The following is a 17197-nucleotide window of genomic DNA, read 5'->3' on the forward strand; positions in this document are numbered from 1 at the left end:
CTTGCAAATATTATTGCTTGCTTTTTATTTTTTTTTACAGATGCTGTAGATAATAGGTACTTCAGATTTACTAAAGTGCATGATTGCTTTTTAAACTGTGCATTTCTTCATAATAATGCATTGTAAATAAGTTGTAGTACTGTAAAACATCGCCACTCTTTAAAAATCCTCTAAAGTTCCTAAAAGCACTCACTCTTATTTGGCTTTTAAAAACTAGCTATTCATATTTGCATTTGTGACTGTGCACAAATACATAAAATCATCATAAAAGCCAGAGGTTTAAGTGCCTGCCCTTCCATTCACCAGGTCAGGAATAACTTTTAGATCTGTCTCAGAGGATTTCTTGCTATTACAAATATGAAACTAGGATGTTAAAATGAAAAAGAAGCAAATTTAATAATAATAATAATAAAAAATACTTGCAAGGGACAGAGCTCAGCTTGATGGCTTCAGAGAGTGGAAGGAGATTATGTTAAAGCATAAATGGAGTTTTAACATTTTTAAATCCAGAAGGTCTAATCTAATCTAATCCTTTTCAATCCAATTTTTTAAATGCAGCCTAGACATCAGATTAAAGCTTGCACTTTTTTAGGCCATTGCAAACAGAATCAGCATCTGTGCTGCCTTTCTAATATTCAGAATTTCAAAGGGGATTTTAAATTAATCAAAAGAATAATTATAAAATATAAACAAAGGAAGACCTATAATTTAGATACCAGGTGTCTTATTTTTGCTTTAAGGTGAAAAAATTAAAATCTCATAACTTTGACTTTTCTGGTAAATTAAATATCTATTAAAATATAAAAAGAAATAACCTATTCATATAAAGGCAATGGGTTTAAGTGAGAGATTTTTTTGAGAAATCCTTTTCTTTTGTTGTTTTGTAAAGAGTTTAGTGCCAATAACTCAAAAAAATCAACAATTTCAGTTTTGTCTGCTGAGGTTTTTTTCTGTGATGCTAATGAGATATACCAATCAGATAGAAAGCCTTGCTGTCTTTTCATTGTTTTTCTGGTTTCTTGTTTGTAAATTTTTTTTCCCGCATTTTCAATTTCTAGAGAGTCTAAAGTCCTTGTAAAGTTCAAAGCAATATACTCTAGATTATCATGTCCCATACAGCAGCTATCTGCCTGGACCAAGATTTCCACGATCTCTCTTGCCTCCTGTGTCAGCCAAAGCATGAACTACTTATTGCTGATGAAAAGAATCTGCCTTGTTATTTTTCCTTTAAGACCCTTATTTCTTCCAGGCAACCCCCAAGATATGCTATGAGATGCTTTCAGTTAGACTAGTCATTGAGACAAAAAAGTTAAAAACACTGTAGGAAGATGACCACCATCTATGTATATTAAAATATAATTCTTAAGACATTTGGGCCTGGCTCTGTTCCTGGTAAAGTCGATGACAAAGCCACAGTGGGATTCTCTCCAGCAGTAAGTAATTTAATTTTATAGTGAAAATTTTGAAAAACCACAAATGCTAGAGTACTACTTCTTGGACCCCCTTAAAAATCTGCAGTGGCAGGACTGATTTCTTTAGAAATATCATGCACATAAATGTGACTTTTTTTTTCATATACACTTTAAAAGGTCTTCAAGAGCTAATCTTGCAGTTCACTAGGCCAAACTGGATCCTACAGTAAAATTTTTACTTTGTTGGCAGTTCTTCAGAATAGTTTTGTGCAAGGTGATAAGCTGTGGTGGACAGAAAAATGAAAATTATTTATATTCTTCTGGATTAGTAGTTATTCAAATAGAATGTGCATGGATTTGGATCTGAGTGGCCTGAATATACACAGAATATCTTTAAGCTTTAATGTTCTTGACAGAAAAAAACCCAAATAAAAAAAAATCAAACAAAAAAACCCCCACAAACAAACAAACACAAACAAAAAACTCCAAACAAACAAACAAACAAACAACAAAAACAAAAAAAACACAAACCCAAAAGGAACAGTCTAGTGTTTTCATTCATAAAGAGAAGAAATTTTTACAGCTCAGAATAGCAGGTGGGACTAAATAACCCTTTTAATGAAAAAATTTAAGGTAGTGGAAAAAAATTAAAATACACTGGGAGGCATCATAAACTCTGGCCTGTAGATCAGACTGAAATGAACCTTCAGTGTAATTCTGAAGCCAGTCAAGCTGATGGATACCCAACACCCTGGCAAATTCAAGATTCATTTATACTTTTTGCCATATAACACCCTGTAATCAATCAGTTTTCGGATGAAATAAACAGTATATAAGACAAAGCAGGTGCAGTGTTTAAAAGTGCATATGCAGGAAATAAGCAGGATGCAACATGTTCTTTTGGAGGTGATGTTGCCATGTATACTCCCAAGTGACACCAAGGAAAGGGAAGAGAGGCTGGGGAAGTATGTAATAGAAACTCTGAAATAAGTGGTATCTGGATCTTAAGCAAAGCCAAATTATTGTAAGCATTTTGGCTAATAGACTTTTGTGGTCTAATCTCTTTTTATTTTTTCTGTCTCCTCCTCCTTTCTGAATGTTTTCCATGAACTTTCCAGTTATTTTGAGATGAAGTTAAGAAGACAAACATAAAGTTACCTCTCACTGCTGATAACTATAGCAGAGATGCTGGACTGCCAGATTGAAGTGGGGGAACTGAGAAAACTTCCCATATCTCACTCCAAATGTATGCAGGTTGGCCATTGGAATGAATGTTTATGCACCACAATCTGCTGGAAAAAGACCTGAGTAAACAGAGAGACAGCGACTTTAATGCATTTGAACTGACCCTCTACTTGGGAAATTCAAAAGACCAAGAGTTTGGATTGCATGTGGGTACAAAAACCTATAAAATTTTTTGGACAATGTATTAGAAAAAGGAGGATGCACAAATGCTGTTATAACACTAACAACTATTACTATCAAAGCATCTCAAAAGTAAGGTAAAATTTAGACTTAGCTGTTTTCCCTTATACACTGTAGTCTTTTACTAGTACACTGTTAAAAATACCAACAAGCACTAAAATATTTCAGTTCATATGTGGGAAAACACACTGGGCAGTTTTTTTTAAGAAAAAGAGAAAATGTCTCTAAAAGGTGCAGTCAAGTAGATCATACATTTAAACTATCAAAATAAAATTCAGTTATTAAGTGGAGGATTACCTAACATTGGTGTAGTAAATACATGTGTTTTCAAAGCACCTGGTAGAACAGTCAAGATCTGAAAGGATCTGCACATTTCTGTCAGGCAGAATAACAAAGACCATTTTTTCATGTGTTCTAAAATACACTATAAGGAGGCATAGAAGCCACTGAGTTAGGGAATGTAAACCCTTATAGTCAATATATTTGCACTTTCCTAATTTTGTGTGAATAAATGTTGGCACATAATATTGGGAAATAATGAATCCAGATATTAATTTTACATAATGATTCTTTCTTTGTGAGTTGGCTTTTGCACTTCCAAAATTACACTCTACACCACGCTGTCAACCTGAGAAAATAAACAGACCCCTATTTATCTGAAATAAGCATGAGGTATTCAGCCCAAATATTCCCCTGAGTAGTGAACATTTTTTTGCAACGAGTTTGCACTTCCGGACTCACAAGTTCTTATGTGTACCATGGCTGGGATCTGTCTAGATATTTATTAATTCATCAAAATCATCTTTCATCTATTAGAAATTACTGACATTGGAACAGGACAGTTGCAGTCTTGATTTTCTATTTGCCCATTCATTTTGGGGTCAGCACATGATCCCTCCAGCTGCCTTGCCCTTACTGTGCACATCATCTAACAAAAAATGCCTACTTTTTAGGCCAGGAGTGGTTGGGTGTAATCAGAACTGGAAACAAAGTTTTTTTCCATTAAAATAGGATACTAAAAACTAATATTAAAGCCTAAGAAAAGGTCTGAAATATCCCTCATCACTTCTGCTTTTGCATATTAGTGTATTCAACTGCATCATATAACCCATAGCAATTAAATAATGAAAGGCAAGCTCTGATGATTGCAGAGAGAAAGTTTTTGTTATACAACACAGTGATAGCTCTTCCTCCTGCTTCTGACTTTCTGTTGACATTGGTGTTGCTTATCATTTCCAGCCTCCCACACATATTGATTACCTCTCAAGCTGATACCCTCTGTTCTCCCTTGACTTGCTGCTTTATCTCGCTCTGTAACACTTGTACATTTTTAGTTACTTCTATTCATACATAAGGGCCAAATTTATCCTTGGTTTTCTGCCAGGGAGTTACATCAAGTATAAATTCGACCCTCTCAGTCTTTCTTACTCCTTCTGAAATCAGATTTCCAAACAGATGAAGACTGGGTAACCATGATAAAATATTTATAGTGTAAGGCTTGACCCTGCGCACTGAGAGAAGTACAAAGTCTCTACTCAAAACTAGAGCTTCATCAGAGGCACAATCGCATGATTTTAAGTCTGTGAGAGACTTTCTGTCTGCCACTTGCTGCCAGTAGTTTTTGCAGTTACCTGATTAGCACATAGGTTTTTGGTGTGTACTCTCTGCTGTACCATGTGTGTACCTTCAAGAGGTACACACATGATTTGAAGTCTTCTCTGTGATTCTGTTGAGCTGTTGGTATGCCACTGAATCCTCCAGCATAAGTCTGAGGAGGACAGTGTCCCCAGGGAACAGCTGAGGCCTGTGCCAGGTTCCAGCAACATTTCAGCAGTGCCCTGCTTCTCCTGGGAGTGATATGGAAACCTCTGTGACAGCTTTAGGCATGAGCTTTATGTGAGCCTTCTGTGACTCTGCAGAAAATGTCACATCCAAGGAATGCACATCTCTTGGGTCATAATGTAGCATAAATCCTGGAATATAATTTTATTTTAAAGTACAATTCTTTTAAATCCAGAAAATGCGACAGAAGTAACACAGGTTACTCACTTTCACTCTCGGGATTCAGAAAAATGCTGCTCATTTTGAAAACATCTGAAACACACAGCAACAACAATTTTTAAATTAAATATACTGATTAATATACTCTCTCTATGGCTTTGTATTTAATACCTCACTCATTGTGCTTGAACTTTTTCTGTCTTTAGGAAAGACTGGCAAAAATTGATGGATTTAGAATGAATCTTTTTCTGTGATGCATCATCCTCTGCACATTTTTTGCATACGAATTTTATTTCCAGATTATAGCATGGTTTTGCATTCAAATTTATTGTAGTGGGAAAGAAATAGTAAAAAAATCATATCGATTCACCAATAAATTAGCATAATGTAAATGAATTCAGTTTCTTAATTTCTGAGTAGGATAGAAAGGTAACAACTTTTAAAAATACTAATATAAACACAGTAAATGTTGTAAAAAATTAAGAATGACTTCTATTTTATTTACTTGAGCAACCTAACATTAAGGACAGCTTACTAAGTGCAATATTTTTAAAGATGAGGAACCTTTCACACCTTACTGGGATGGTGTTCACTGTGATATAATTCCCCATTTTAATATATTTTTTCCTGAAGTAACTGATATAAACAAATTTACTCACAGTGATTACAAATATCACACATTTTTTATATATGGCTACAGCTGGATTTGTGTATAAATTCAGCCATTTAATATGGAGTTAGAAAATTATGTTTTCACAGGGATGAAAAAGCAGATTTTAAGACATTTGCATAATTTTCAATGCAACCACTGAAAAATATATCTTCTCTGACAGACAGAACCGGCAGGATATTGAAAGCACCTTCAAAAGGTATCTCTGATCATTCCATTCAATAATATTGTGAAGAGTTTGTGCATTCACTGTACAGAAACCCACAGGGGATGATTCCTTACTATCCCTGGGAGATTTATTCTGGCAACATAAAACAGTCCACTGGCAGAAGTTTTTGCTTATATTTATCTTGCATTTCCCCTTTTTCATACTTTGTTTTATTACACCACTCTCTAACTCTGATTTATTGTATTATATGTTTTAAATTATACTTCTAGTCCCTTTTATCAATTGCTATGAGAATCTGACTTTTATGGTGTTTGTGAAGTCTCTTCTCTCCTAGTTCCTCCCTAGTGTGGGAGCAAAGAGGGATTAAAAAATCTAGATTGTAAACAGAATTTATTGGAAGGATTATAAACATAATTTATTGGAAGGAATACAATCTGATACACGGTTTAATAAATTATATATTTTTATATGAATATTACAATTCTTCCATGTTGAATGTAACCTGCAAAGAGGGAAGGCAGTTTGGAGACAAAAAATACAAAGTTAATGTGTTTTGTTTTCCATATTCAAAAGAAATTTAGCTGTTACTTTCCAGACAAATGTATTTTTCATTTGTTTTCAAAGTAAAACCATGAGGATATTAAATAAATATAATAACTAATTATGAGAAACACAAGATTTGAAACCTTGGCTGTTTTAGAGATTTCCTTCTTTTCCTGGCAGGGGTTCAGCAATGTGACATTTTTATGATGTTCTTGTTGACAGATGAGATTCTCAGAAATCTTGTCAGTAAGCACTTGGTGTCTATATCATGCTTCACAAAAAAGGCCTGTTCAACTGTCCTATTTTAAGAGCACAGAACTGGAGCACAGGGATGCAGACTCTCACCTGTGATCAGGAAGCTCCAAGGTCTCTGATCTTAACACTAGGTGAGCTTTCCACTGATGGAGCTTATGCTCCATCGTCATAGAGAGAAATGATGGTATTTGTAGGATAAAAAAGTACACAGAAACATAATCATCAGTAATAGAGCATTTATCTGGAGGATAGAGCTCTGACAGAAAGCATTTTTGCTGTGCAGGTGTCCTTGCTGGGATGTCCTGTGGCTGCTGGGATGTCCTTGCTGGGATGTCCTGTGGCTGATCACCAAAGAACAGGTTGGAGGGCAGTTTGCTGATTTGAGGCTTGCCTTGCTGTTGCTTGGCCTTTCCTTGCCAAACACACAATGTGGTTCTGAAGCTATGCCGTCTTTTTAAAGACAAAAAAAGTGATATTTTACAAACTTTTGTATTTTACAAACTTTTGCTATGCTACAGAAATCAAACCTCCCAATTTCAAATTATGCAAATTGCCTCCAGTTTAATATGTGAGGCAGTTTGAGTCTACCTCTGGCAGTAAAGTAGATCTACACCTGTTCTCTGTCATCTCCTCAGCTGACTTAAAGTTCCAGTGTGAATATAGAATTCCACTTGTATATTATGGATGTTATCTAAACTTCGACTCAAGCAAGCGACCTATGCAATGACTCGGACCTCAGCAAATAACAATAAACTCCTAATTTGGGCAGATTTGCCTCACCAGATATGTATTGTATTTCAATATATCTAACAAAACCCAGATTCTTGCCTCACAGTTGCAAGCTGAAAGCTATAACAGCAGAATGATGTGAACATTGACAGTATTAACATGAGAGATACTGGAGGTCGTCTGCCAGCCATCCAAATGTTTTTTGTTTTGTTCTGTACAACACACACCGGTTTGACAGTGTTCTTTCAACTAATGCATGAAAAGAGTTTTGTCAGTTAAGATATTTTAATGCAAAAATGGATCACTGTATTGTCTCTCTCATATAAGAAAATCAGCTACTAGTTTATTCCTAAGATAAACTTATGTTAATTTTTGGTGAAATGTTCTGGAAGAGTAAGATGGAATACTCCACAGCCAAAGGAAATGTTTTCTTAAAGCCTTCATAAAAATAATTAGGGTGATTAAAATCATCAGTCCTGCATTGAATATTATCAATCCTGAGCCTCCAAATAACAATAAGCATTGTTTGGAATTCACATTCTAACCTGTATGATGGGAAATTTCATATTGAGAATTGCTGGTACCAGAAAGTCCATGAATAATCACCATTAGATATTGACTAAACACTTAGGTTCTTTCGAAATCAATTTGTCTAGAGAGATTGAAATACCCCTGGGTCACATTTAAACTGAATACAAAACATTGACCTCCATCTGTTTTTCTATTTAAACTAAAACCAAATCAAGCAGAGAGGAGGAAGAATTTCTAAAAATCCCAGGCTAAGTTGTTAAGGTTTGATTAGGCTCATCTGGTTTTCATAGCTCAATATACCATTCTTTTTATTGTATTAAATGTTTTGAGTATAATTTATTTTGTTTGCAATTATGCTAATTAAGGTGCTCAAGAGCCTCATATTTGAATATCACTAGATGATCAGGAGTATTAACTGAGGAATTTTCATGCTTCTCCCCTATATGCACGTCTAGCCATACTTAATTCTGTTTATCTACCTATCTTTTGAAAATCTCATTTCTGAGATTTCTGTGGATTTCTTGGCTACAGAGAAAGTCACAATCTGACCAACAGTACTTTGCAGAAACAAAAGGTGTAAGAGAGAAGCAGGAGAAATACCTGTGGAATGGTGAAAACATTAGAAAAATACAGCTGCAGGTGACTTCAGGGGAAAAATAGAACAAAAGTTCAAAGGTACAAGTGTTATCAACTCAAACAGGAAGACTGAGACATAAGGAAGGGAGGGAGTTGGCTGGGGCAGATATTGGGGCATTAAGTTTTACCAAAAAAAAAAAATCACCTGGCTTTCTATGAACATCTTAAATTTTGGATACAGCTGTGACACTCCATCAGGTAAAATTTACATCTTCTCGTAAATTCAAATTATTTTGGCTTTGTGAAAATTAGCTAGGGAGCTGCTGCTTAGTCCAAATGCTAAAGCCCAGGTACCATTTTGGGTGTGCTGATTCCTTGAACCCCACTGAACTCATATAGCACGGCTGAGGTCCCTCGCTGTCCTGTCTCGGGACAGGGGTAAGGTGCGTGCCTGGTGGGGATAGTGAGGGTGGGGGTGACCTCTGGACCCTGCTAAAAGGGTACTTGAGAATAAGCAGGATCTAAGCTGGAGTCCAGTCTCACAGGAGGACTTCTTTCTCCACCCAGACTACCTTGGGTCGCCTGAATTTATTGCACTTCAAGTCATCCCTCTGCTTCCCTTCATGCTCTGCTAATATTTCTCTTATTACTACTTCACTGCCCATGTTGGTCCCTGTATTCCACCACACTTTAAGTATAATATGTCTACTTTGTTTCCTCCCTTTGCTGTAGAAATCTCCGCAATAGTGGCCTGGGGATTAGCAAGACCAGGGTGGCAAGTTCTGCACAGGGTAAATGCTATTTTCCTTGCATTTCCTGTTGGCAAGCTGTGCTAGAGAGATACTAATTTGATGATATTGTGGTTTCCCGAAGTGGATGAGCTAAGTGTGCTTGGCACCAGGTGCAGATGAAGGAAAAAACAGCCTGGGCTTGGACAGGCTTATTCTGCTGGCACACACATGAAACAGCTGTCCTGACCCTGCAGCATCACAGAGTCTGTTCTGTCCCTCTCACCACACCTCAGATGGTTATCACCCTTGGCAGAGTGCATCATCCCGTATCAGACTCCTCTCAGAAGGGCTGCAACTGAGATTTCTCAGCTTCTCTGCTTGTTTTCACTGCTTCCTTCTCAGCACAAAAAGCCCACCAGATAAAGCTGGTCAGCCATGGAATGGTGGAGCGGAAGAAAAGCAGTAGGAATGTATATAAAGGATTGGCCCAGGACATACAGTTGTGTGGAAGAAATGTCAGAGTCTGGTGTTTCTGACCCCACAGCCTTAAGAGACAAGGGCTTTCCTAATGTGGAAGCACTGTTCTGGTTTTCACTTCCACACAGGGTAAGTCAGCAGATTCTCTACAACTGTAAACTGTTTTTAGATGTAGGGAAGAGGAAAACCCTGATGTTTTTCCTGCTGCATGGCTTGGTAGTGGGAAAGGAGAAAACAAGGCCTTAGTTAAAGTTTATAGTCAAGATATTAAAACACAGGGAGTGTGCAAATAAATAATGGGTTTTTTTTGCATTTTAAACCCACTCCATCTATAGTGCCACCTTAAAAATATTAGAATATATTAAAATTGGTTTAAAAATCATATAAATAAGGGGAAGAATATGCTTAGAGAAGCATGCAGGAGATTTTAAAATCCATAGTACCATGTATAAGAAAAGTGTCATTTAATATTTAATATTGGATTCAACCTGTATCAGTTCTGGCTGAAAAGTATATACTACTCGTTGGCAGAATCTCAAAGTAAGACTAATAAGGAAATTAGAAAAATTCTCCACAAAAAAAACCACTAAACCCAAAACCAAAACCAAACAAACAACAACAAAGAAATCACAAAAAAAAAAAAAAAGACAACAAAAAAACCCAAACAAAAAAAAACCCACAAAAAAACACAAAAAAAAAAACCCCAAAAAACCTCCCAAAAAACATAACCAAACCCAAACCTGAAATAAACCAACTGAAGAGATCTTCCCATTGGGGAAAAAAAAAAAACAAAAAAAACCCCGAAACTAGAAAGGGAAAAATTGCAGAATAATGGACAGTGGTAAGGCATGTAACACATGTTCAATCTCTTCTGTAAATGTAAGTGCACAGAATCTATTAATTGCAATGTAAGACAAGGAGATAGCCTTCACTAAGCAAAATGAGTCAGCAGAACTTGGTACATCCTGGTAATGTATAAATACCACTGGGTTGACTGAAATGTTCTGTTTAAACATGAAAAATTGTTTATTGCAGGATTGTTTCTGTTAAAGCATCTGATATTTCTATAGCAGGAGGCTTTTGACAAAATGGGCTGTTAATCCAATCTGATGTGGTGATTTACATATCTGCAATATGACATCCTAGGGTGTTTTAGAACTTACATGATATGAAAGTTAAGAGGGACAGGCCAGCCTAAGTTTTAATCTTGCCAAGTGTGCCTAAGCTCCACACATAACAGTGCTCGTGCTCCTCCCTCCCCATGTCTGACAAACTGCATAGGTAGGAGGAAAATAGATAAGTACCAGGTGTACAATTAACAACATCAAATGGAGAGCAATTGAGACCATCTAGTATGCCCCTAGATAGGTACAATGCAACCAATCCAAAATAGAGAAGTGGTACAAATATTTAAGAGATGGCTTATTTGTAATATGGGCAAGGAGACGGTTGCACAGCTGTGTCTCTGTAATTCTGGTAGCTGAATACTCTTGTCTATTTTGTAACTCCTTAGAGGAAATATGGAGATGAAGTGCACCCAGATAGCCATGTGAGCAAAAGGCCTGTGAAGAGAATAGGGAGTCAAACTCATTTGAACAAAACCATTTTTCAGGGTTCAGATGTTTGTGATGAAGAGACACAGAACAAAGGAAGAGGACAGTCAAGCAGGTGCATACACCTTTTTCACTTCCTGATTGCAATGCAGTTCATGTCACATGGGATGTTCATATCCCCATGACTCCGCTGATTCTTGATCTTGATATAACTGAATCCATCAAATCATAAAAGACTTGTGGCAGGAATATGGCAGTTTTTTGAGACAACCTGAGAGAGCAGGGCCTGAGTCAGGCTGGTGAGGAAGGCATGTCAGGACAAACAGCATATTCAAGCTGATTAAATTCCTCAGAATTTCAAACTTAACCCAAAGCCTGAAGCTTCACTCTTTACCCAGGTACAATACTCAAGTTGCTACTGCTATTTGTGAAAGGAACACAACTTATTTGTCCCTTCAAACCCTCTCATTTCCCTGTATTTGCCTTCACTAATATGCGGTAAATGTGGCATGGCAAAAGCACACAGAACCTGTAAAACGCACTTCCTTTTCAGCCTGCACATTTGTACTCTATGGAGGATTTAGCCCTTATCACCCACTCACTGGAGTCACACGTGAATGCACAGCAGAGATTTGTCACTAGGTTAACCATTAACCAACAACTCTTATGAACCTGGACACCAAAATTCGTGGCTTGTTCAGCTTAGTCATCATCCACCTTGAAGGAAGTGAGGGGGACCTATAAATCACTCCAATCAATTTCCCCCTCCCCCTAAGAAATGTAGTCAGAGCACTCCAGAAATAAAACCATATGGCACAATCATGTCAGCTTTGTTTACATAAGCTGTTCCTAGAAACAGCACTAGTGTAATAGCAGATTTCCATATACTGAATCAATATTTGAGTGTTTGAGACCAGGTGTTTTATAAGATGCCATTAAGTGAGCAGAGCACATTAGCAGGTTCAAAACAGACTGTGGAGGGTTCCTCAGCCCCTGTGTCTCCACTTGCATTCCTCAGTCTCACAGCACCAACATGTACTCTCCAAGTCCTTTTGATTGGATTCAGCAGACCCAGACAGATTGTGACTACTGTGCCTTGTTTTCTCTCAGAGAGTTTCATGCATTTAGGACCAGCAATAAGAAACTAATGAGCTGCTTGTTTATTTGACTAACAGCTCCTGGTAGATGTGCTTGTTGGGTTACGCAGGCTTTCAGAGGTCTCATTTTTGCATTGCATCGTTTCTAGGTTGCAGTGTGGTGGCTTTAGCTGTACATTAATGAGTGCCTGCATGGCTGGAGACATTTGTCTGTCATTCAGCTTAAGACAGAGAAGCACAGGATGTGATGACTGGCTTACAAAGCATTTGGTGCAATTGTAGATGTATGGTTTGAAATACAAGGTATAAAGTTTTACTGCACCCTTATCAGTGTGGAATTTAGCTTGCTTGCAAGAAATACAAGCTGTGAAGTCAAAATTATATGGGAATTATTCTGGCTACTGCAACTCTGTTGTGTCGTGTTGTATATGACTTGGTATTTTTGCATTATTTAGGATTTTAAGCCACTATCTGAAAACCAGAATATTTTACAGTCTACTGAGAAATGTATATTTTCCTAGATACTTGGTACCTTATAGGAATAAAGTCCATGTTATGTATGTCTGTCTTTTTCCGCTGCAACAGCTGAATTAAAAGCGAGAGAGCAAATGTTAACTTTTTCAATTTTCCTCAGGGAGAAACAAACCTAATGTCTACCAGGAACTCTTGGAAGCTCCCAGGCTGCTGAGGTGATGGATGACATAAATATATATTTCTGCTTTTTTCCCCCCACTCTCCATTGCTTACACCCAAGTCAGCTCTAGCCTGCTACTAGAAGAATATTGGAGACTCTTGCCCAGGTAGTTTTGTTCATTCCAGTCTGTTTGATTATGTACTGACAGATTTCTCTGAATAAGTAATGATATTAATAAATATATAATAAGAAAAAGAATTATTATTGGTTATTAACATGTAGTTATTTTGAGCAAATTATCACTATGTTTATGACAGTTTTTGTATGTAAATAGATTTCTTTAAAAGACAGTTCTAGCAGTTAGAATATGAGTTTAAATGGACACAAATTTGCTTTGTTTGTTTCCTTTTTGATGAGATATTTGAGCGCTGGATCCAAATATTGATAATGAAAAATACTTTTTATTCCTGTAAATTTGAGGTCAGAAGTCTCATTAGTTTTTATTTTTCAAAAAACTTTACTCCTCACCCTCAAGTTTACCTGGAAATTGAGATTAAATCTGACTTTCCATTTTGCATAATATTCAGTTTACAAAGTTTGACAAACAACTGCAATGTCTGAGTGCCATCTTTCTGATAACTGATTGTTTTCTAGCATTTTTCCCTGTAACACCAATGCAAAGCTAATTCCACTTGTGGAAAAGCCTGGAAGAAAATAAGTGGCAAAGGATTTTCTAGTCGTCTAGCAGTGTTCTGCAGTTCCCATGCAGCACTCTGGGGGCAACAGAGGTAATACTGGCAACAGCATTTTATCAGATCAGAATAGTACAGGTGGGCTCCAACAGTATGCATTTTTAAAGAAGTAGTTTCCAATAATTAACCTGCCATCTTATGAATCTTTATTGTTTTGTTGTGTGTGTGTGTGTAGAAGATATTGCTTATCCATCACTATGTCTTCAAATGACAGACTGAATAATATTTTAGTTACAGTCAGTGGGCACCATTTAGTAGTGTGCTTTTGTGACAGATTTATCATGATAATCAAAGTGGAGTTTTTATTTTTGTGAGATATTAGAAACTGCCTGTGAAATTACTTTATGTGTCTTTACTTTATAGGTCTTTTAGGAGTGATATTGCAGCGCTGAATGAAAATGAAACATTGCTCAATGGTTCATATGGCACTCAGATGTCACAACAATAATACTGCACAGGAAGGAGAATAAAACAAATGTGAGAACTCAAAAATTTGCTTTTCTGGGAAAAAAAAAAAAGGGGAAAGTATGCTTTTTTTGTGATTTTCATGTTGCACTGCAGACTCTTGATAGAAATTTTCTGGGATAGAGCCTAGATACCAATAAGTTTGTAGGAAAAAGATAACTATCCAAATATTGTTAGAAACAAGATCCTTTTTTGGCTGTATATCAGGAATATAGTAGCATAAATACTGTGGCTATTAGCAGAAAATGTGTTCTCTGATTAGCCAATGCAGAATAAACAAAAGATTGAACAATTATTTAATTTGTTTAAATTTTACAATATTCCTAAAAAAATTGAAGGAAAATATTCCATCTTTTTTAAAATGGAAAAAGGAAAATTAAATAAGTTGAACTTTAGGCAATTTTGTACTATTCTATTTATCCTCTTGTTCTCTTCTGTGACCAAAGTTTAAACAAGATGCCCCAAGTTTCTTTTTGCTAGAGCTTAGACAGTCCTTTATAGGAGTTCTGCAACCACACTTTATCTTGGAATTCAGAACTGGAATTCTTCACCTGGTTCAGAATGAATCTGTGTTTTAATAAATATAAGGATCCTGGACCAGATCCTAATTAAAACATGTCTTCAGAAATGGAAGAATATTCCATATTTGTGGAATTGTATTGTGATGGCAATAAAATCCCTCATCTTGGTGATTGGAACTCACTTTCAATTTTAAAATTACAAAGTTGTTTTTCTACAAAAGAATTTTGAACTGATAGTCCCAAATAGTTTGCAAAGGAATGTTTAAAGATCAGAATTACTTACAGGACAGAAGTTTTTGTTAAAAAAAAAAAAACAAAAAAACAACTTTTCAAATTCAATATATTTTAAATTCTAGCAGCCTTGCAACCCAAAAAACCACATGAGAACAAACTGGGATTGTCAATTGAAAAGTTTAGTGTTCTTTTGGGCACTGAAAAAGAATCCCTGCCTTAGTAAACTTCTCAGAGTTTATTGATGAGGCATTTTGCAAGACCTTATTAGAAGTTGAGATGGCTGAGCCCTGATTTATCCTCCACTAGCAACTAGATACCATAAAGCCATGCACCCACTTCCCACAAACCTCCTCCTGCTGGGATGGGCAAAGAAATCAGAAAAAAAGTCTGAGACTCATGTGTTAAGGATTGTTTTATAAGTGAAATTAAGCATGATGATGATGATGATGATGATGATGATGATGGAGAAGAAAAAGAGAGAGGAATAAAACCCCAGGGAGACGAGTGACATGTGTGCTCAGCACGTGCTGGCCGATGCCCAGCCCATCCCCCAGCAGCTCCTGGCCTCTCCCAGCCAGCTCCCCCCAGTTCACACCCTGGCCATGTTGTTCTGTGCATGGAACATCCCTTTGGCCAGGTCAGGTCAGCTCTCCTGGCCCTGCTCCCCCCGCCTCTGGGGCACCTGATCAGTGCAGAGCACAGGACACTGAAGTGTCCTGGATTCAGGGTGAGCACTGCTGAGCAACATCCCAAACATCTCTGTGCCACCAGCATGATTCTCACAGTGAATGCAAAGCACAGCAATGTACTGGCTGCTAAGAAGAAAAGTAACTCTATCCCGCTTGAAATAGGGCAGCTGTTAATGTAATATACTGTGAGATTTAGTAAGGTAATGTCAACATTTAGCTTAAAACCATTAAGTAAAACTTTGACAAATCATTTCAACTTTTTTCACCTACACAGAATTCTTTCATGTATTCACAATTATGCAGGCAAGTGTTTTCCTGTGTGAGTTAAACCTTTCCATATCAAATATTCTTTCTGCTTTGCCAGGTTTTTTAAGGCAAAAAGGCTAAAATTGCATGTTTTCAACTGAAGGAAGATTTTGTACTTAATAATGTACGTTTATATAATGTAGCAATTTAAAACTGACTGTTACGTTTCATTGATTATTAATCTGTGGCATTGTTTTGACCAAAATTTCACAAAATTAATGTTATTGATCATGAGTTCAGTTAGATATGAATAAAAAATTATGTTTGCTGTATTTAACAATGGATATAAATAAAAAATAAGTACTTAAGAAAAATCCAAAATGACACTAACATTATTCTTCTGAAGTGTGAACATGAAAAAGGAATATTTTGAAAAGATCCTAAAAAGATTTTGAAAAGATAATTTTGTGGTAACATAATCCCACAAGTATTTTAACTGTCTCTAAAATAATGGCTTCCTAATTGAAACCCAAACCATACTGTTTTTACTATGAAACCTTCATAGCGAAGTGTCCTACATGGGCTCTTTCTGTGAACAGCAAATCCTGACTCAAACCATTGTCCTAGTTAAAAAAATAAAAGCAATTCCCCTTTAAAACGTCAAAAGAATAAACACAGAAAAAAAGCACTTATACTGGTTAGTGTGCCTACTCTCATACCCATCTTACACGTATTATGATTGCACTCAAGAGACAACAAATACACAGTCTGCTGAGTTTTCAGTGATGATACTTGGTCTTTCATTTCTCCGCTGCCAATGCACTCTGCTTAGTAGGGGAGAGAAAAAAAAAACCTGTTTCCTGGCTGCTGTTACAATTTAGTACATCTACTGAATTTTATTTCCTCCTTTCTGTTCCCCAGGAAATATGTTTCGTATTCTGTCTATTGTAACTTCACCCTAATAAGATTTGAATTAATCATATTTTAACAAAATTTTCTTCTAAGCAACTCCTATACCTTTCTATTCTCCTTGAGTTGGCATCAAAATTTCCTGGGAATGATGCAATCCTTTCTTCCCTTTATTAAGTTTACTATCAAACACCAATGTAACCCTGGAACAAACTGACAGATATTTGAGATCCCTGGTGTTGTTTGTTCATGAAAGGGAATGCATGAAAGTTCCTATTTTTTCATTTTCCTTGAGATAATCTGTCATGAAGTTTTTAATCCTTAGGAGTTTAGCTATTGTATTTCACTTGATAGGATAATTAAGTTTTAAAAAGATCTCAAGGTGTCATTCCTTCCATCTGTATTCACCTATGCTGCTTGTGACTAATGGGAAAAAAAGGAAAATATTAGAGCCCAGTTCAAAATTCGTTCTTTGACCTACTGTTTTTTACTGGATCCAGTAAAAGCTTAAATTCCAAATGGAAGTAAAAAGACAATTTAAATATTTAATTAAGCTACAAAAAATTATTGTAAAATAT

General features: G+C 36.4%; 1 long non-coding RNA gene across 1 annotated transcript in view; it reads left to right on the forward strand.

Moving 5' to 3' along the window:
- Positions 1-12963, forward strand: part of LOC121346642 — a 123925-nt gene extending 110962 nt beyond the window's left edge. The window contains exon 3 of the long non-coding RNA XR_005954098.1: positions 12804-12963. This is a non-coding gene — a long non-coding RNA (uncharacterized LOC121346642). The remainder of the gene's footprint in view (positions 1-12803) is intronic.
- The last annotated feature ends 4234 nt before the right edge of the window (positions 12964-17197 follow it).

Source organism: Onychostruthus taczanowskii, unplaced genomic scaffold, assembly GCF_017590055.1.
Source record: "Onychostruthus taczanowskii isolate IOZ18803 unplaced genomic scaffold, ASM1759005v1 scaffold83, whole genome shotgun sequence".
NCBI classification, from domain to species: domain Eukaryota; kingdom Metazoa; phylum Chordata; class Aves; order Passeriformes; family Passeridae; genus Onychostruthus; species Onychostruthus taczanowskii.